General features: G+C 40.8%; 17 non-coding genes across 17 annotated transcripts; 12 read left to right on the forward strand and 5 right to left on the reverse strand.

Annotated features, from left to right (window-relative positions):
- Positions 1-1216: 1216 nt before the first annotated feature.
- Positions 1217-1298, forward strand: TRNAS-GCU (transfer RNA serine (anticodon GCU)). Its single transcript has one exon. It is a non-coding gene; the product is annotated as a tRNA-Ser (tRNA).
- Positions 1299-1888: 590 nt separating this feature from the next.
- TRNAT-UGU (transfer RNA threonine (anticodon UGU)) lies at positions 1889-1960 on the forward strand. The gene has a single exon. It is a non-coding gene; the product is annotated as a tRNA-Thr (tRNA).
- A 1160-nt stretch (positions 1961-3120) lies between these two features.
- Positions 3121-3215, reverse strand: TRNAI-UAU (transfer RNA isoleucine (anticodon UAU)). Its single transcript has 2 exons — positions 3178-3215; positions 3121-3156 (listed from the first exon to the last, which is right to left on the reverse strand). It is a non-coding gene; the product is annotated as a tRNA-Ile (tRNA).
- Positions 3216-3628: 413 nt separating this feature from the next.
- TRNAS-GCU (transfer RNA serine (anticodon GCU)) lies at positions 3629-3710 on the forward strand. Its single transcript has one exon. It is a non-coding gene; the product is annotated as a tRNA-Ser (tRNA).
- A 1821-nt stretch (positions 3711-5531) lies between these two features.
- TRNAI-UAU (transfer RNA isoleucine (anticodon UAU)) lies at positions 5532-5626 on the reverse strand. Its single transcript has 2 exons — positions 5589-5626; positions 5532-5567 (listed from the first exon to the last, which is right to left on the reverse strand). It is a non-coding gene; the product is annotated as a tRNA-Ile (tRNA).
- A 1084-nt stretch (positions 5627-6710) lies between these two features.
- Positions 6711-6782, forward strand: TRNAT-UGU (transfer RNA threonine (anticodon UGU)). The gene has a single exon. It is a non-coding gene; the product is annotated as a tRNA-Thr (tRNA).
- Positions 6783-8453: 1671 nt separating this feature from the next.
- TRNAS-GCU (transfer RNA serine (anticodon GCU)) lies at positions 8454-8535 on the forward strand. Its single transcript has one exon. It is a non-coding gene; the product is annotated as a tRNA-Ser (tRNA).
- Positions 8536-10355: 1820 nt separating this feature from the next.
- On the reverse strand, positions 10356-10450 carry TRNAI-UAU (transfer RNA isoleucine (anticodon UAU)). The gene is made up of 2 exons: positions 10413-10450; positions 10356-10391 (listed from the first exon to the last, which is right to left on the reverse strand). It is a non-coding gene; the product is annotated as a tRNA-Ile (tRNA).
- A 413-nt stretch (positions 10451-10863) lies between these two features.
- Positions 10864-10945, forward strand: TRNAS-GCU (transfer RNA serine (anticodon GCU)). Its single transcript has one exon. It is a non-coding gene; the product is annotated as a tRNA-Ser (tRNA).
- A 589-nt stretch (positions 10946-11534) lies between these two features.
- TRNAT-UGU (transfer RNA threonine (anticodon UGU)) lies at positions 11535-11606 on the forward strand. Its single transcript has one exon. It is a non-coding gene; the product is annotated as a tRNA-Thr (tRNA).
- A 1163-nt stretch (positions 11607-12769) lies between these two features.
- Positions 12770-12864, reverse strand: TRNAI-UAU (transfer RNA isoleucine (anticodon UAU)). Its single transcript has 2 exons — positions 12827-12864; positions 12770-12805 (listed from the first exon to the last, which is right to left on the reverse strand). It is a non-coding gene; the product is annotated as a tRNA-Ile (tRNA).
- Positions 12865-13277: 413 nt separating this feature from the next.
- TRNAS-GCU (transfer RNA serine (anticodon GCU)) lies at positions 13278-13359 on the forward strand. Its single transcript has one exon. It is a non-coding gene; the product is annotated as a tRNA-Ser (tRNA).
- Positions 13360-13948: 589 nt separating this feature from the next.
- TRNAT-UGU (transfer RNA threonine (anticodon UGU)) lies at positions 13949-14020 on the forward strand. Its single transcript has one exon. It is a non-coding gene; the product is annotated as a tRNA-Thr (tRNA).
- Positions 14021-15695: 1675 nt separating this feature from the next.
- On the forward strand, positions 15696-15777 carry TRNAS-GCU (transfer RNA serine (anticodon GCU)). Its single transcript has one exon. It is a non-coding gene; the product is annotated as a tRNA-Ser (tRNA).
- Positions 15778-16366: 589 nt separating this feature from the next.
- TRNAT-UGU (transfer RNA threonine (anticodon UGU)) lies at positions 16367-16438 on the forward strand. Its single transcript has one exon. It is a non-coding gene; the product is annotated as a tRNA-Thr (tRNA).
- A 1160-nt stretch (positions 16439-17598) lies between these two features.
- On the reverse strand, positions 17599-17693 carry TRNAI-UAU (transfer RNA isoleucine (anticodon UAU)). Its single transcript has 2 exons — positions 17656-17693; positions 17599-17634 (listed from the first exon to the last, which is right to left on the reverse strand). It is a non-coding gene; the product is annotated as a tRNA-Ile (tRNA).
- Positions 17694-18777: 1084 nt separating this feature from the next.
- On the forward strand, positions 18778-18849 carry TRNAT-UGU (transfer RNA threonine (anticodon UGU)). Its single transcript has one exon. It is a non-coding gene; the product is annotated as a tRNA-Thr (tRNA).
- Positions 18850-19278: the final 429 nt, after the last annotated feature.

A 19278-nucleotide genomic window follows, 5' to 3' on the forward strand; every position in this document is an offset into this window, starting at 1 on the left:
CCATTCAAATGATACAAGGTATCTTGTACATAGAGAGAAAGGGAGAATAGGCAGACTTGTGCTTCAAAGATTTGGTGACCTTGGATGGGTGGGTTTAATGAAGAAGTGAACCTGGTTTCTGGGAAAGGAGTATCGAGATGAAGATGAGGAAAAGTGAACATGGACCACATTCATAGGTTAGAGAAATACATTTAATAGGTTGAACGGTTTTGAAAAGTGAACTTCGAGCAGTAATTGTTGTTTTTTAAATTGCAAATAAATTAAAAATGAATGTGGGATTGGAGGCACACTCTGAGCAGAAAAGCACCATAAGCTGCTATGGTGCAACTCAAGATGGTGAATAGAACCTTTAATATGATGATGCTCTTCTTTTGCTAGTTTTTTCGAGTCACCTTTTATTGTAAGTAGCTGATACAGCATTTTTTGCAGCTCTTCAGTTTATGGTTATCATGTGAGAACACTGTTTTCATCATATTTATTATTCTACAAATGTATTTTTAAATGCACTGATGTGGTGTTTGCATGAAATGCAAGATGGCACATCATGGAATGTTTAAACTGAGCATCGCGTAGGATATGTGATATTTGGCACCCAGAGGAGTAGGACACGTAGATCCTATAAGAAGTAAAGACTCTCTAGCAAGGGCCGTCCATACTCTGAGTTTAAACTTTACTTTTTGTGAAATGGTTTATGAAAAACAACACGGCTGCTCCAGGTGAGGCTCGCACTCACAACCTCGGCATGGCTCAGTGCAAGTACTGCTGTATAAGTACCGCGCGCTAACCGATTGCGCCACTGGAGCTCTCTCTTTTCACATCTCCCCAGGTGAGCCATCTACAGCTGACCATGTAGATGACAGACACTGCTCCATCATTCACTGTGCAAGATCGACTCACATGCTAGCATGTTATCATGACTATTAAAAATACAGTCCAAACGGAATAGATTCTATAATTGTCCTATAACATATGCTCTGTCTATTCAAAACCCCATAGAATTATATCTTGACAGTTCTGACAAAGTCTAGGGGAATCTTATGAATATTTGTAATTAGCACATAGTAAGAATTTCCCAAAAATGAAATGTAGGTCCCTAATTGGGGGAAGACGTGGAATGTGAGATCTTGCCTCAGCTGTTTTTTTTCTTTTTTAGGTACAGTATATTGACACTTCAGTACCTTTTGTGAAGCAAGGTTTCAGGTGGGGCTGTAGGGCAGACGAGGTGGCCGAGCGGTTAAGGCGATGGACTGCTAATCCATTGTGCTCTGCACGCGTGGGTTCGAATCCCACCTTCGTCGGAAAGCCATCAGAGTCTCTTTTGATGGCCAGCATTTCTTGTAGTATAATTACACTCTCTTTCAAGACAGAGCCAGGAACCGCTAGATGGGATCATCTGACTGTTCCATTTTAACAAATATGTCAAATAAAGTGAAGTATTTTGTGCGTAATAGAAATTAGATCTTTCATGGAGTTTCCAGAGGATTGCCTTTCACTCACTCCTGCCTTATTAACCAGTTTGGATAAATAGATTGATAAGAAAGCAGCTCTTACTCCTAAAGTTTAGGCCGTCTCAAATGAATGACTGTTAACATATGTCTGCCCCACAGAGACAGATCACTTCTAATAAGTGGGTTCTCTATATGTCACTGATTGCAGACATACTAACTAGAGCTATCGGTATGGTCTTGAATGTGAAAACTCTTATTTTATTCATATGAAAATGTAGTTTTTCATACTTCCAAGAAAAGTGCCTTAAGCATGGTCTTCAATGTGAGCGCGCACGTGGACATTCATATGCAACTACGTTTCCATACAGAGTCTCAAAATCATAGATATATTCATACCTCAGTAAGAATACATGTTGCAATTTACATCCTGCGTGCAGACTGGCCTTGTAGCTCAGTGGCAGAGCACTGGTCTTGTAAACCAGGGGTCATGAGTTCAAGCCTCATCAGGGCCTTTTTACATGAGTCTTTCTGTATGTTGTTTTCAAGTCATTCTTCCCTGGAGTCACACCTTGCTTTAGGATTGCTTATTGCCAAGCTTCCCTTTCCTGCTTTCATATTATCAAGAAAATATCATGAAGATCATTGAATTATAAATTATTGCCTCACCCCTTCCGATCGCCTGACGAACGCCTGACAAACGCCATTCTCACCCTGCCGGGCAAAGCCAAATAAGCCATGCATATTTACAGTTCCTTTGAAAGGCAGAGCGAGGACTAGGACCTCTGTTCCGACTGAATCTGAATCCACAGAAAGGATGTTATAAGGCCCTACAAATTTCACCAAGGAGATTTGAAATTCTTCCCCCATAAAATACTTTTTTTCCCAGATACCCCGGCTCTTAGGCAAATGAGGTTACTCCTCAAAACCCCACCCCCACTCACCATAAATATCCTTCTCTCCTGCTGTCCATTCAAATGATACAAGGTATCTTGTACATAGAGAGAAAGGGAGAATAGGCAGACTTGCTTCAAAGATTTGGTGACCTTGGTTGGGTGGGTTGAATGAAGAAGTGAACCTGGTTTGTGGGAAAGGAGTATCGAGATGAAGATGAGGAAAAGTGAACATGGACCACATTCATAGGTTAGAGAAATACATTTAATAGGTTGAATGGTTTTGAAAAGTGAACTTCGAGCAGTAATTGTTGTTTTTTAAATTGCAAAGAAATTAAAAATGAATGTGGGATTGGAGGCACACTCTGAGCAGAAAAGCACCATAAGCTGCTATGGTGCAACTCAAGATGGTGAATAGAACCTTTAATATGATGATGCTCTTCTTTTGCTAGTTTTTTCGAGTCACCTTTTATTGTAAGTAGCTGATACAGCATTTTTTGCAGCTCTTCAGTTTATGGTTATCATGTGAGAACACTGTTTTCATCATTTTTATTATTCTACAAATGTATTTTTAAATGCACTGATGTGGTGTTTGCATGAAATGCAAGATGGCACATCATGGAATGTTTAAACTGAGCATCGCGTAGGATATGTGATATTTGGCACCCAGAGGAGTAGGACACGTAGATCCTATAAGAAGTAAAGACTCTCTAGCAAGGGCCGTCCATACTCTGAGTTTAAACTTTACTTTTTGTGAAATGGTTTATGAAAAACAACACGGCTGCTCCAGGTGAGGCTCGAACTCACAACCTCGGCATGGCTCAGTGCAAGTACTGCTGTATAAGTACCGCGCGCTAACCGATTGTGCCACTGGAGCTCTCTCTTTTCACATCTCCCCAGGTGAGCCATCTACAGCTGACCAAGTAGATGACAGACACTGCTCCATCATTCACTGTGCAAGATCGACTCACATGCTAGCATGTTATCATGACTATTAAAAATACAGTCCAAACGGAATAGATTCTATAATTGTCCTATAACATATGCTCTGTCTATTCAAAACCCCATAGAATTATATCTTGACAGTTCTGACAAAGTCTAGGGGAATCTTATGAATATTTGTAATTAGCACATAGTAAGAATTTCCCAAAAATGAAATGTAGGTCCCTAATTGGGGGAAGACGTGGAATGTGAGATCTTGCCTCAGCTGTTTTTTTTCTTTTTTAGGTACAGTATATTGACACTTCAGTACCTTTTGTGAAGCAAGGTTTCAGATGGGGCTGTAGGGCAGACGAGGTGGCCGAGTGGTTAAGGCGATGGACTGCTAATCCATTGTGCTCTGCACGCGTGGGTTCGAATCCCACCTTCGTCGGAAAACCATCAGAGTCTCTTTTGATGGCCAGCATTTCTTGTAGTATAATTACACTCTCTTTCAAGACAGAGCCAGGATCCACTAGATGGGATCATCTGACTGTTCCATTTTAACAAATATGTCAAATAAAGTGAAGTATTTTGTGCGTAATAGAAATTAGATCTTTCATGGAGTTTCCAGAGGATTGCCTTTCACTCACTCCTGGCTTATTAACCAGTTTGGATAAATAGATTGATAAGAAAGCAGCTCTTACTCCTAAAGTTTAGGCCGTCTCAAATGAATGACTGTTAACATATGTCTGCCCCACAGAGACAGATAACTTCTAATAAGTGGGTTCTCTATATGTCACTGATTGCAGACATACTAACTAGAGCTATCAGTATGGTCTTGAATGTGAAAACTCTTATTTTCTCATATGAAAATGTAGTTTTTCATACTTATAAGAAAAGTGCCTTAAGCATGGTCTTCAATGTGTGCGCGCACGTGGACATTCATATGCAACTACGTTTCCATACAGAGTCTCAAAATCATAGATATATTCATACCTCAGTAAGAATACATGTTGCAATTTACATCCTGTGTGCAGACTGGCCTTGTAGCTCAGTGGCAGAGCACTGGTCTTGTAAACCAGGGGTCATGAGTTCAAGCCTAATCAGGGCCTTTTAACATGAGTCTTTCTGTATGTTGTTTTCAAGTCATTCTTCCCTGGAGTCACACCTTGCTTTAGGATTGCTTATTGCCAAGCTTCCCTTTCCTGCTTTCATATTATCAAGAAAATATCATGAAGATCATTGAATTATAAATTATTGCCTCACCCCTTCCGATCGCCTGACGAACGCCTGACAAACGCCATTCTCACCCTGCCGGGCAAAGCCAAATAAGCCATGCATATTTACAGTTCCTTTGAAAGGCAGAGCGAGGACTAGGACCTCTGTTCCGACTGAATCTGAATCCACAGAAAGGATGTTATAAGGCCCTACAAATTTCACCAAGGAGATGTGAAATTCTTCCCCCATAAAATACTTTTTTTCCCAGATACCCCGGCTCTTAGGCAAATGAGGTTACTCCTCAAAACCCCACCCCCACTCACCATAAATATCCTTCTCTCCTGCTGTCCATTCAAATGATACAAGGTATCTTGTACATAGAGAGAAAGGGAGAATAGGCAGACTTGCTTCAAAGATTTGGTGACCTTGGATGGGTGGGTTGAATGAAGAAGTGAACCTGGTTTCTGGGAAAGGAGTATCGAGATGAAGATGAGGAAAAGTGAACATGGACCACATTCATAGGTTAGAGAAATACATTTAATAGGTTGAATGGTTTTGAAAAGTGAACTTCGAGCAGTAATTGTTGCTTTTTAAATTGCAAAGAAATTAAAAATGAATGTGGGATTGGAGGCACACTCTGAGCAGAAAAGCACCATAAGCTGCTATGGTGCAACTCAAGATGGTGAATAGAACCTTTAATATGATGATGCTCTTCTTTTGCTAGTTTTTTCGAGTCACCTTTTATTGTAAGTAGCTGATACAGCATTTTTTGCAGCTCTTCAGTTTATGGTTATCATGTGAGAACACTGTTTTCATCATATTTATTATTCTACAAATGTATTTTTAAATGCACTGATGTGGTGTTTGCATGAAATGCAAGATGGCACATCATGGAATGTTTAAACTGAGCATCGCGTAGGATATGTGATATTTGGCACCCAGAGGAGTAGGACACGTAGATCCTATAAGAAGTAAAGACTCTCTAGCAAGGGCCGTCCATACTCTGAGTTTAAACTTTACTTTTTGTGAAATGGTTTATGAAAAACAACACGGCTGCTCCAGGTGAGGCTCGAACTCACAACCTCGGCATGGCTCAGTGCAAGTACTGCTGTATAAGTACCGCGCGCTAACCGATTGCGCCACTGGAGCTCTCTCTTTTCACATCTCCCCAGGTGAGCCATCTACAGCTGACCAAGTAGATGACAGACACTGCTCCATCATTCACTGTGCAAGATCGACTCACATGCTAGCATGTTATCATGACTATTAAAAATACAGTCAAAACGGAATAGATTCTATAATTGTCCTATAACATATGCTCTGTCTATTCAACACCCCATAGAATTATATCTTGACAGTTCTGACAAAGTCTAGGGGAATCTTATGAATATTTGTAATTAGCACATAGAAAGAATTTCCCAAAAATGAAATGTAGGTCCCTAATTGGGGGAAGACGTGGAATGTGAGATCTTGCCTCAGCTGTTTTTTTTCTTTTTTAGGTACAGTATATTGACACTTCAGTACCTTTTGTGAAGCAAGGTTTCAGATTGGGCTGTAGGGCAGACGAGGTGGCCGAGTGGTTAAGGCGATGGACTGCTAATCCATTGTGCTCTGCACGCGTGGGTTTGAATCCCACCTTCGTCGGAAAGCCATCAGAGTCTCTTTTGATGGCCAGCATTTCTTGTAGTATAATTACACTCTCTTTCAAGACAGAGCCAGGATCCGCTAGATGGGATCATCTGACTGTTCCATTTTAACAAATATGTCAAATAAAGTGAAGTATTTTGTGCGTAATAGAAATTAGATCTTTCATGGAGTTTCCAGAGGATTGCCTTTCACTCACTCCTGGCTTATTAACCAGATTGGATAAATAGATTGATAAGAAAGCAGCTCTTACTCCTAAAGTTTAGGCCATCTCAAATGAATGACTGTTAACATATGTCTGCCCCACAGAGACAGATCACTTCTAATAAGTGGGTTCTCTATATGTCACTGATTGCAGACATACTAACTAGAGCTATCGGTATGGTCTTGAATGTGAAAACTCTTATTTTCTCATATGAAAATGTAGTTTTTCATACTTCCAAGAAAAGTGCCTTAAGCATGGTCTTCAATGTGTGCGCGCACGTGGACATTCATATGCAACTACGTTTCCATACAGAGTCTCAAAATCATAGATATATTCATACCTCAGTAAGAATACATGTTGCAATTTACATCCTGTGTGCAGACTGGCCTTGTAGCTCAGTGGCAGAGCACTGGTCTTGTAAACCAGGGGTCATGAGTTCAAGCCTCATCAGGGCCTTTTTACATGAGTCTTTCTGTATGTTGTTTTCAAGTCATTCTTCCCTGGAGTCACACCTTGCTTTAGGATTGCTTATTGCCAAGCTTCCCTTTCCTGCTTTCATATTATCAAGAAAATATCATGAAGATCATTGAATTATAAATTATTGCCTCACCCCTTCCGATCGCCTGACGAACGCCATTCTCACCCTGCCGGGCAAGCCCTGCCGGGCAAAGCCAAATAAGCCATGCATATTTACAGTTCCTTTGAAAGGCAGAGCGAGGACTAGGACCTCTGTTCCGACTGAATCTGAATCCACAGAAAGGATGTTATAAGGCCCTACAAATTTCACCAAGGAGATGTGAAATTCTTCCCCCATAAAATACTTTTTTTCCCAGATACCCCGGCTCTTAGGCAAATGAGGTTACTCCTCAAAACCCCACCCCCACTCACCATAAATATCCTTCTCTCCTGCTGTCCATTCAAATGATACAAGGTATCTTGTACATAGAGAGAAAGGGAGAATAGGCAGACTTGCTTCAAAGATTTGGTGACCTTGGATGGGTGGGTTGAATGAAGAAGTGAACCTGGTTTGTGGGAAAGGAGTATCGAGATGAAGATGAGGAAAAGTGAACATGGACCACATTCATAGGTTAGAGAAATACATTTAATAGGTTGAATGGTTTTGAAAAGTGAACTTCGAGCAGTAATTGTTGTTTTTTAAATTGCAAAGAAATTAAAAATGAATGTGGGATTGGAGGCACACTCTGAGCAGAAAAGCACCATAAGCTGCTATGGTGCAACTCAAGATGGTGAATAGAACCTTTAATATGATGATGCTCTTCTTTTGCTAGTTTTTTCGAGTCACCTTTTATTGTAAGTAGCTGATACAGCATTTTTTGCAGCTCTTCAGTTTATGGTTATCATGTGAGAACACTGTTTTCATCATATTTATTATTCTACAAATGTATTTTTAAATGCACTGATGTGGTGTTTGCATGAAATGCAAGATGGCACATCATGGAATGTTTAAACTGAGCATCGCGTAGGATATGTGATATTTGGCACCCAGAGGAGTAGGACACGTAGATCCTATAAGAAGTAAAGACTCTCTAGCAAGGGCCGTCCATACTCTGAGTTTAAACTTTACTTTTTGTGAAATGGTTTATGAAAAACAACACGGCTGCTCCAGGTGAGGCTCGAGCTCACAACCTCGGCATGGCTCAGTGCAAGTACTGCTGTATAAGTACCGCGCGCTAACCGATTGCGCCACTGGAGCTCTCTCTTTTCACATCTCCCCAGGTGAGAAATCTACAGCTGACCAAGTAGATGACAGACACTGCTCCATCATTCACTGTGCAAGATCGACTCACATGCTAGCATGTTATCATGACTATTAAAAATACAGTCCAAACGGAATAGATTCTATAATTGTCCTATAACATATGCTCTGTCTATTCAAAACCCCATAGAATTATATCTTGACAGTTCTGACAAAGTCTAGGGGAATCTTATGAATATTTGTAATTAGCACATAGAAAGAATTTCCCAAAAATGAAATGTAGGTCCCTAATTGGGGGAAGACGTGGAATGTGAGATCTTGCCTCAGCTGTTTTTTTTCTTTTTTAGGTACAGTATATTGACACTTCAGTACCTTTTGTGAAGCAAGGTTTCAGATGGGGCTGTAGGGCAGACGAGGTGGCCGAGTGGTTAAGGCGATGGACTGCTAATCCATTGTGCTCTGCACGCGTGGGTTCGAATCCCACCTTCGTCGGAAAGCCATCAGAGTCTCTTTGATGGCCAGCATTTCTTGTAGTATAATTACACTCTCTTTCAAGACAGAGCCAGGATCCGCTAGATGGGATCATCTGACTGTTCCATTTTAACAAATATGTCAAATAAAGTGAAGTATTTTGTGCGTAATAGAAATTAGATCTTTCATGGAGTTTCCAGAGGATTGCCTTTCACTCACTCCTGGCTTATTAACCAGTTTGGATAAATAGATTGATAAGAAAGCAGCTCTTACTCCTAAAGTTTAGGCCGTCTCAAATGAATGACTGTTAACATATGTCTGCCCCACAGAGACAGATCACTTCTAATAAGTGGGTTCTCTATATGTCACTGATTGCAGACATACTAACTAGAGCTATCGGTATGGTCTTGAATGTAAAAACTCTTATTTTCTCATATGAAAATGTAGTTTTTCATACTTCCAAGAAAAGTGCCTTAAGCATGGTCTTCAATGTGTGCGCGCACGTGGACATTCATATGCAACTACGTTTCCATACAGAGTCTCAAAATCATAGATATATTCATACCTCAGTAAGAATACATGTTGCAATTTACATCCTGTGTGCAGACTGGCCTTGTAGCTCAGTGGCAGAGCACTGGTCTTGTAAACCAGGGTTCATGAGTTCAAGCCTCATCAGGGCCTTTTTACATGAGTCTTTCTGTATGTTGTTTTCAAGTCATTCTTCCCTGGAGTCACACCTTGCTTTAGGATTGCTTATTGCCAAGCTTCCCTTTCCTGCTTTCATATTATCAAGAAAATATCATGAAGATCATTGAATTATAAATTATTGCCTCACCCCTTCCGATCGCCTGACGAACGCCTGACAAACGCCATTCTCACCCTGCCGGGCAAAGCCAAATAAGCCATGCATATTTACAGTTCCTTTGAAAGGCAGAGCGAGGACTAGGACCTCTGTTCCGACTGAATCTGAATCCACAGAAAGGATGTTATAAGGCCCTACAAATTTCACCAAGGAGATGTGAAATTCTTCCCCCATAAAATACTTTTTTTCCCAGATACCCCGGCTCTTAGGCAAATGAGGTTACTCCTCAAAACCCCACCCCCACTCACCATAAATATCCTTCTCTCCTGCTGTCCATTCAAATGATACAAGGTATCTTGTACATAGAGAGAAAGGGAGAATAGGCAGACTTGCTTCAAAGATTTGGTGACCTTGGATGGGTGGGTTGAATGAAGAAGTGAACCTGGTTTCTGGGAAAGGAGTATCGAGATGAAGATGAGGAAAAGTGAACATGGACCACATTCATAGGTTAGAGAAATACATTTAATAGGTTGAATGGTTTTGAAAAGTGAACTTCGAGCAGTAATTGTTGTTTTTTAAATTGCAAAGAAATTAAAAATGAATGTGGGATTGGAGGCACACTCTGAGCAGAAAAGCACCATAAGCTGCTATGGTGCAACTCAAGATGGTGAATAGAACCTTTAATATGATGATGCTCTTCTTTTGCTAGTTTTTTCGAGTCACCTTTTATTGTAAGTAGCTGATACAGCATTTTTTGCAGCTCTTCAGTTTATGGTTATCATGTGAGAACACTGTTTTCATCATATTTATTATTCTACAAATGTATTTTTAAATGCACTGATGTGGTGTTTGCATGAAATGCAAGATGGCACATCATGGAATGTTTAAACTGAGCATCGCGTAGGATATGTGATATTTGGCACCCAGAGGAGTAGGACACGTAGATCCTATAAGAAGTAAAGACTCTCTAGCAAGGGCCGTCCATACTCTGAGTTTAAACTTTACTTTTTGTGAAATGGTTTATGAAAAACAACACGGCTGCTCCAGGTGAGGCTCGAACTCACAACCTCGGCATGGCTCAGTGCAAGTACTGCTGTATAAGTACCGCGCGCTAACCGATTGCGCCACTGGAGCTCTCTCTTTTCACATCTCCCCAGGTGAGCCATCTACAGCTGACCAAGTAGATGACAGACACTGCTCCATCATTCACTGTGCAAGATCGACTCACATGCTAGCATGTTATCATGACTATTAAAAATACAGTCCAAACGGAATAGATTCTATAATTGTCCTATAACATATGCTCTGTCTATTCAAAACCCCATAGAATTATATCTTGACAGTTCTGACAAAGTCTAGGGGAATCTTATGAATATTTGTAATTAGCACATAGAAAGAATTTCCCAAAAATGAAATGTAGGTCCCTAATTGGGGGAAGACGTGGAATGTGAGATCTTGCCTCAGCTGTTTTTTTTCTTTTTTAGGTACAGTATATTGACACTTCAGTACCTTTTGTGAAGCAAGGTTTCAGATGGGGCTGTAGGGCAGACGAGGTGGCCGAGTGGTTAAGGCGATGGACTGCTAATCCATTGTTCTCTGCACGCGTGGGTTCGAATCCCACCTTCGTCGGAAAGCCATCAGAGTCTCTTTTGATGGCCAGCATTTCTTGTAGTATAATTACACTCTCTTTCAAGACAGAGCCAGGATCCGCTAGATGGGATCATCTGACTGTTCCATTTTAACAAATATGTCAAATAAAGTGAAGTATTTTGTGCGTAATAGAAATTAGATCTTTCATGGAGTTTCCAGAGGATTGCCTTTCACTCACTCCTGGCTTATTAACCAGTTTGGATAAATAAATTGATAAGAAAGCAGCTCTTACTCCTAAAGTTTAGGCCGTCTCAAATGAATGACTGTTAACATATGTCTGCCCCACAGAGACAGATCACTTCTAATAAGTGGGTTCTCTATATGTCACTGATTGCAGACATACTAACTAGAGCTATCGGTATGGTCTTGAATGTGAAAACTCTTATTTTCTCATATGAAAATGTAGTTTTTCATACTTCCAAGAAAAGTGCCTTAAGCATGGTCTTCAATGTGTGCGCGCACGTGGACATTCATATGCAACTACGTTTCCATACAGAGTCTCAAAATCATAGATATATTCATACCTCAGTAAGAATACATGTTGCAATTTACATCCTGTGTTCAGACTGGCCTTGTAGCTCAGTGGCAGAGCACTGGTCTTGTAAACCAGGGGTCATGAGTTCAAGCCTCATCAGGGCCTTTTTACATGAGTCTTTCTGTATGTTGTTTTCAAGTCATTCTTCCCTGGAGTCACACCTTGCTTTAGGATTGCTTATTGCCAAGCTTCCCTTTCCTGCTTTCATATTATCAAGAAAATATCATGAAGATCATTGAATTATAAATTATTGCCTCACCCCTTCCGATCGCCTGACGAACGCCATTCTCACCCTGCCGGGCAAGCCCTGCCGGGCAAAGCCAAATAAGCCATGCATATTTACAGTTCCTTTGAAAGGCAGAGCGAGGACTAGGACCTCTGTTCCGACTGAATCTGAATCCACAGAAAGGATGTTATAAGGCCCTACAAATTTCACCAAGGAGATGTGAAATTCTTCCCCCATAAAATACTTTTTTTCCCAGATACCCCGGCTCTTAGGCAAATGAGGTTACTCCTCAAAACCCCACCCCCACTCACCATAAATATCCTTCTCTCCTGCTGTCCATTCAAATGATACAAGGTATCTTGTACATAGAGAGAAAGGGAGAATAGGCAGACTTGCTTCAAAGATTTGGTGACCTTGGATGGGTGGGTTGAATGAAGAAGTGAACCTGGTTTCTGGGAAAGGAGTATCGAGATGAAGATGAGGAAAAGTGAACATGGACCACATTCATAGGTTAGAGAAATACATTTAATAGGTTGAATGGTTTTGAAAAGTGAACTTCGAGCAGTAATTGTTGTTTTTTAAATTGCAAAGAAATTAAAAATGAATGTGGGATTGGAGGCACACTCTGAGCAGAAAAGCACCATAAGCTGCTATGGTGCAACTCAAGATGGTGAATAGAACCTTTAATATGATGATGCTCTTCTTTTGCTAGTTTTTTCGAGTCACCTTTTATTGTAAGTAGCTGATACAGCATTTTTTGCAGCTCTTCAGTTTATGGTTATCATGTGAGAACACTGTTTTCATCATATTTATTATTCTACAAATGTATTTTTAAATGCACTGATGTGGTGTTTGCATGAAATGCAAGATGGCACATCATGGAATGTTTAAACTGAGCATCGCGTAGGATATGTGATATTTGGCACCCAGAGGAGTAGGACACGTAGATCCTATAAGAAGTAAAGACTCTCTAGCAAGGGCCGTCCATACTCTGAGTTTAAACTTTACTTTTTGTGAAATGGTTTATGAAAAACAACACGGCTGCTCCAGGTGAGGCTCGAACTCACAACCTCGGCATGGCTCAGTGCAAGTACTGCTGTATAAGTACCGCGCGCTAACCGATTGCGCCACTGGAGCTCTCTCTTTTCACATCTCCCCAGGTGAGCCATCTACAGCTGACCAAGTAGATGACAGACACTGCTCCATCATTCACTGTGCAAGATCGACTCACATGCTAGCATGTTATCATGACTATTAAAAATACAGTCCAAACGGAATAGATTCTATAATAGTCCTATAACATATGCTCTGTCTATTCAAAACCCCATAGAATTATATCTTGACAGTTCTGACAAAGTCTAGGGGAATCTTATGAATATTTGTAATTAGCACATAGAAAGAATTTCCCAAAAATGAAATGTAGGTCCCTAATTGGGGGAAGACGTGGAATGTGAGATCTTGCCTCAGCTGTTTTTTTTCTTTTTTAGGTACAGTATATTGACACTTCAGTACCTTTTGTGAAGCAAGGTTTCAGATGGGGCTGTAGGGCAGACGAGGTGGCCGAGTGGTTAAGGCGATGGACTGCTAATCCATTGTGCTCTGCACGCGTGGGTTCGAATCCCACCTTCGTCGGAAAGCCATCAGAGTCTCTTTTGATGGCCAGCATTTCTTGTAGTATAATTACACTCTCTTTCAAGACAGAGCCAGGATCCGCTAGATGGGATCATCTGACTGTTCCATTTTAACAAATATGTCAAATAAAGTGAAGTATTTTGTGCGTAATAGAAATTAGATCTTTCATGGAGTTTCCAGAGGATTGCCTTTCACTCACTCCTGGCTTATTAACCAGTTTGGATAAATAGATTGATAAGAAAGCAGCTCTTACTCCTAAAGTTTAGGCCGTCTCAAATGAATGACTGTTAACATATGTCTGCCCCACAGAGACAGATCACTTCTAATAAGTGGGTTCTCTATATGTCACTGATTGCAGACATACTAACTAGAGCTATCGGTATGGTCTTGAATGTGAAAACTCTTATTTTCTCATATGAAAATGTAGTTTTTCATACTTCCAAGAAAAGTGCCTTAAGCATGGTCTTCAATGTGTGCGCGCACGTGGACATTCATATGCAACTACGTTTCCATACAGAGTCTCAAAATCATAGATATATTCATACCTCAGTAAGAATACATGTTGCAATTTACATCCTGTGTGCAGACTGGCCTTGTAGCTCAGTGGCAGAGCACTGGTCTTGTAAACCAGGGGTCATGAGTTCAAGCCTCATCAGGGCCTTTTTACATGAGTCTTTCTGTATGTTGTTTTCAAGTCATTCTTCCCTGGAGTCACACCTTGCTTTAGGATTGCTTATTGCCAAGCTTCCCTTTCCTGCTTTCATATTATCAAGAAAATATCATGAAGATCATTGAATTATAAATTATTGCCTCACCCCTTCCGATCGCCTGACGAACGCCATTCTCACCCTGCCGGGCAAGCCCTGCCGGGCAAAGCCAAATAAGCCATGCATATTTACAGTTCCTTTGAAAGGCAGAGCGAGGACTAGGACCTCTGTTCCGACTGAATCTGAATCCACAGAAAGGATGTTATAAGGCCCTACAAATTTCACCAAGGAGATGTGAAATTCTTCCCCCATAAAATACTTTTTTTCCCCAGATACCCCGGCTCTTAGGCAAATGAGGTTACTCCTCAAAACCCCACCCCCACTCACCATAAATATCCTTCTCTCCTGCTGTCCATTCAAATGATACAAGGTATCTTGTACATAGAGAGAAAGGGAGAATAGGCAGACTTGTGCTTCAAAGATTTGGTGACCTTGGATGGGTGGGTTGAATGAAGAAGTGAACCTGGTTTCTGGGAAAGGAGTATCGAGATGAAGATGAGGAAAAGTGAACATGGACCACATTCATAGGTTAGAGAAATACATTTAATAGGTTGAATGGTTTTGAAAAGTGAACTTCGAGCAGTAATTGTTGTTTTTTAAATTGCAAATAAATTAAAAATGAATGTGGGATTGGAGGCACACTCTGAGCAGAAAAGCACCATAAGCTGCTATGGTGCAACTCAAGATGGTGAATAGAACCTTTAATATGATGATGCTCTTCTTTTGCTAGTTTTTTCGAGTCACCTTTTATTGTAAGTAGCTGATACAGCATTTTTTGCAGCTCTTCAGTTTATGGTTATCATGTGAGAACACGTGTTTTCATCATATTTATTATTCTACAAATGTATTTTTAAATGCACTGATGTGGTGTTTGCATGAAATGCAAGATGGCACATCATGGAATGTTTAAACTGAGCATCGCGTAGGATATGTGATATTTGGCACCCAGAGGAGTAGGACACGTAGATCCTATAAGAAGTACAGACTCTCTAGCAAGGGCCGTCCATACTCTGAGTTTAAACTTTACTTTTTGTGAAATGGTTTATGAAAAACAACACGGCTGCTCCAGGTGAGGCTCGAACTCACAACCTCGGCATGGCTCAGTGCAAGTACTGCTGTATAAGTACCGCGCTCTAACCGATTGCGCCACTGGAGCTCTCTCTTTTCACATCTCCCCAGGTGAGCCATCTACAGCTGACCAAGTAGATGACAGACACTGCTCCATCATTCACTGTGCAAGATCGACTCACATGCTAGCATGTTATCATGACTATTAAAAATACAGTCCAAACGGAATAGATTCTATAATTGTCCTATAACATATGCTCTGTCTATTCAAAACCCCATAGAATTATATCTTGACAGTTCTGACAAAGTCTAGGGGAATCTTATGAATATTTGTAATTAGCACATAGTAAGAATTTCCCAAAAATGAAATGTAGGTCCCTAATTGGGGGAAGACGTGGAATGTGAGATCTTGCCTCAGCTGTTTTTTTTCTTTTTTAGGTACAGTATATTGACACTTCAGTACCTTTTGTGAAGCAAGGTTTCAGATGGGGCTGTAGGGCAGACGAGGTGGCCGAGTGGTTAAGGCGATGGACTGCTAATCCATTGTGCTCTGCACGCGTGGGTTCGAATCCCACCTTCGTCGTAAAGCCATCAGAGTCTCTTTTGATGGCCAGCATTTCTTGTAGTATAATTACACTCTCTTTCAAGACAGAGCCAGGATCCGCTAGATGGGATCATCTGACTGTTCCATTTTAACAAATATGTCAAATAAAGTGAAGTATTTTGAGCGTAATAGAAATTAGATCTTTCATGGAGTTTCCAGAGGATTGCCTTTCACTCACTCCTGGCTTATTAACCAGTTTGGATAAATAGATTGATAAGAAAGCAGCTCTTACTCCTAAAGTTTAGGCCGTCTCAAATGAATGACTGTTAACATATGTCTGCCCCACAGAGACAGATCACTTCTAATAAGTGGGTTCTCTATATGTCACTGATTGCAGACATACTAACTAGAGCTATCGGTATGGTCTTGAATGTGAAAACTCTTATTTTCTCATATGAAAATGTAGTTTTTCATACTTCCAAGAAAAGTGCCTTAAGCATGGTCTTCAATGTGTGCGCGCACGTGGACATTCATATGCAACTACGTTTCCATACAGAGTCTCAAAATCATAGGTATATTCATACCTCAGTAAGAATACATGTTGCAATTTACATCCTGCGTGCAGACTGGCCTTGTAGCTCAGTGGCAGAGCACTGGTCTTGTAAACCAGGGGTCATGAGTTCAAGCCTCATCAGGGCCTTTTTACATGAGTCTTTCTGCATGTTGTTTTCAAGTCATTCTTCCCTGGAGTCACACCTTGCTTTAGGATTGCTTATTGCCAAGCTTCCCTTTCCTGCTTTCATATTATCAAGAAAATATCATGAAGATCATTGAATTATAAATTATTGCCTCACCCCTTCCGATTGCCTGACGAACGCCTGACAAACGCCATTCTCACCCTGCCGGGCAAAGCCAAATAAGCCATGCATATTTACAGTTCCTTTGAAAGGCAGAGCGAGGACTAGGACCTCTGTTCCGACTGAATCTGCATCCACAGAAAGGATGTTATAAGGCCCTACAAATTTCACCAAGGAGATGTGAAATTCTTCCCCCATAAAATACTTTTTTTCCCAGATACCCCGGCTCTTAGGCAAATGAGGTTACTCCTCAAAACCCCACCCCCACTCACCATAAATATCCTTCTCTCCTGCTGTCCATTCAAATGATACAAGGTATCTTGTACATAGAGAGAAAGGGAGAATAGGCAGACTTGCTTCAAAGATTTGGTGACCTTGGATGGGTGGGTTGAGTGAAGAAGTGAACCTGGTTTCTGGGAAAGGAGTATCGAGATGAAGATGAGGACAAGTGAACATGGACCACATTCAAAGGTTAGAGAAATACATTTAATAGGTTGAATGGTTTTGAAAAGTGAACTTCGAGCAGTAATTGTTGTTTTTTAAATTGCAAAGAAATTAAAAATGAATGTGGGATTGGAGGCACACTCTGAGCAGAAAAGCACCATAAGCTGCTATGGTGCAACTCAAGATGGTGAATAGAACCTTTAATATGATGATGCTCTTCTTTTGCTAGTTTTTTCGAGTCACCTTTTATTGTAAGTAGCTGATACAGCATTTTTTGCAGCTCTTCAGTTTATGGTTATCATGTGAGAACACTGTTTTCATCATTTTTATTATTCTACAAATGTATTTTTAAATGCACTGATGTGGTGTTTGCATGAAATGCAAGATGGCACATCATGGAATGTTTAAACTGAGCATCGCGTAGGATATGTGATATTTGGCACCCAGAGGAGTAGGACACGTAGATCCTATAAGAAGTAAAGACTCTCTAGCAAGGGCCGTCCATACTCTGAGTTTAAACTTAACTTTTTGTGAAATGGTTTATGAAAAACAACACGGCTGCTCCAGGTGAGGCTCGAACTCACAACCTCGGCATTGCTCAGTGCAAGTACTGCTGTATAAGTACCGCGCGCTAACCGATTGCGCCACTGGAGCTCTCTCTTTTCACATCTCCCCAGGTGAGCCATCTACAGCTGACCAAGTAGATGACAGACACTGCTCCATCATTCACTGTGCAAGATCGACTCACATGCTAGCATGTTATCATGACTATTAAAAATACAGTCCAAACGGAATAGATTCTATAATTGTCCTATAACATATGCTCTGTCTATTCAAAACCCCATAGAATTATATCTTGACAGTTCTGACAAAGTCTAGGGGAATCTTATGAATATTTGTAATTAGCACATAGTAAGAATTTCCCAAAAATGAAATGTAGGTCCCTAATTGGGGGAAGACGTGGAATGTGAGATCTTGCCTCAGCTGTTTTTTTTCTTTTTTAGGTACAGTATATTGACACTTTAGTACCTTTTGTGAAGCAAGGTTTCAGATGGGGCTGTAGGGCAGACGAGGTGGCCGAGTGGTTTAGACGATGGACTGCTAATCCATTGTGCTCTGCACGCGTGGGTTCGAATCCCACCTTCGTCGGAAAGCCATCAGAGTCTCTTTTGATGGCCAGCATTTCTTGTAGTATAATTACACTCTCTTTCAAGACAGAGCCAGGATCCGCTAGATGGGATCATCTGACTGTTCCATTTTAACAAATATGTCAAATAAAGTGAAGTATTTTGTGCGTAATAGAAATTAGATCTTTCATGGAGTTTCCAGAGGATTGCCTTTCACTCACTCCTGGCTTATTAACCAGTTTGGATAAATAGATTGATAAGAAAGCAGCTCTTACTCCTAAAGTTTAGGCCGTCTCAAATGAATCACTGTTAACATATGTCTGCCCCACAGAGACAGATCACTTCTAATAAGTGGGTTCTCTATATGTCACTGATTGCAGACATACTAACTAGAGCTATCAGTATGGTCTTGAATGTGAAAACTCTTATTTTCTCATATGAAAATGTAGTTTTTCATACTTCCAAGAAAAGTGCCTTAAGCATGGTCTTCAATGTGTGCATGCACGTGGACATTCATATGCAACTACGTTTCCATACAGAGTCTCAAAATCATAGATATATTCATACCTCAGTAAGAATACATGTTGCAATTTACATCCTGCGTGCAGACTGGCCTTGTAGCTCAGTGGCAGAGCACTGGTCTTGTAAACCAGGGGTCATGAGTTCAAGCCTCATCAGGGCCTTTTTACATGAGTCTTTCTGTATGTTGTTTTCAAGTCATTCTTCCCTGGAGTCACACCTTGCTTTAGGATTGCTTATTGCCAAGCTTCCCTTTCCTGCTTTCATATTATCAAGAAAATATCATGAAGATCATTGAATTATAAATTATTGCCTCACCCCTTCCGATCGCCTGACGAACGCCTGACAAACGCCATTCTCACCCTGCCGGGCAAAGCCAAATAAGCCATGCATATTTACAGTTCCTTTGAAAGGCAGAGAGAGGACTAGGACCTCTGTTCCGACTGAATCTGCATCCACAGAAAGGATGTTATAAGGCCCTTCAAATTTCACCAAGGAGATGTCAAATTCTTCCCCCATAAAATACTTTTTTTCCCAGATACCCCGGCTCTTAGGCAAATGAGGTTACTCCTCAAAACCCCACCCCCACTCAC

The sequence above is a fragment of the Triturus cristatus genome, chromosome 12 (assembly GCF_964204655.1).
Source record: "Triturus cristatus chromosome 12, aTriCri1.1, whole genome shotgun sequence".
Taxonomy (NCBI): Eukaryota; Metazoa; Chordata; class Amphibia; order Caudata; family Salamandridae; genus Triturus; species Triturus cristatus.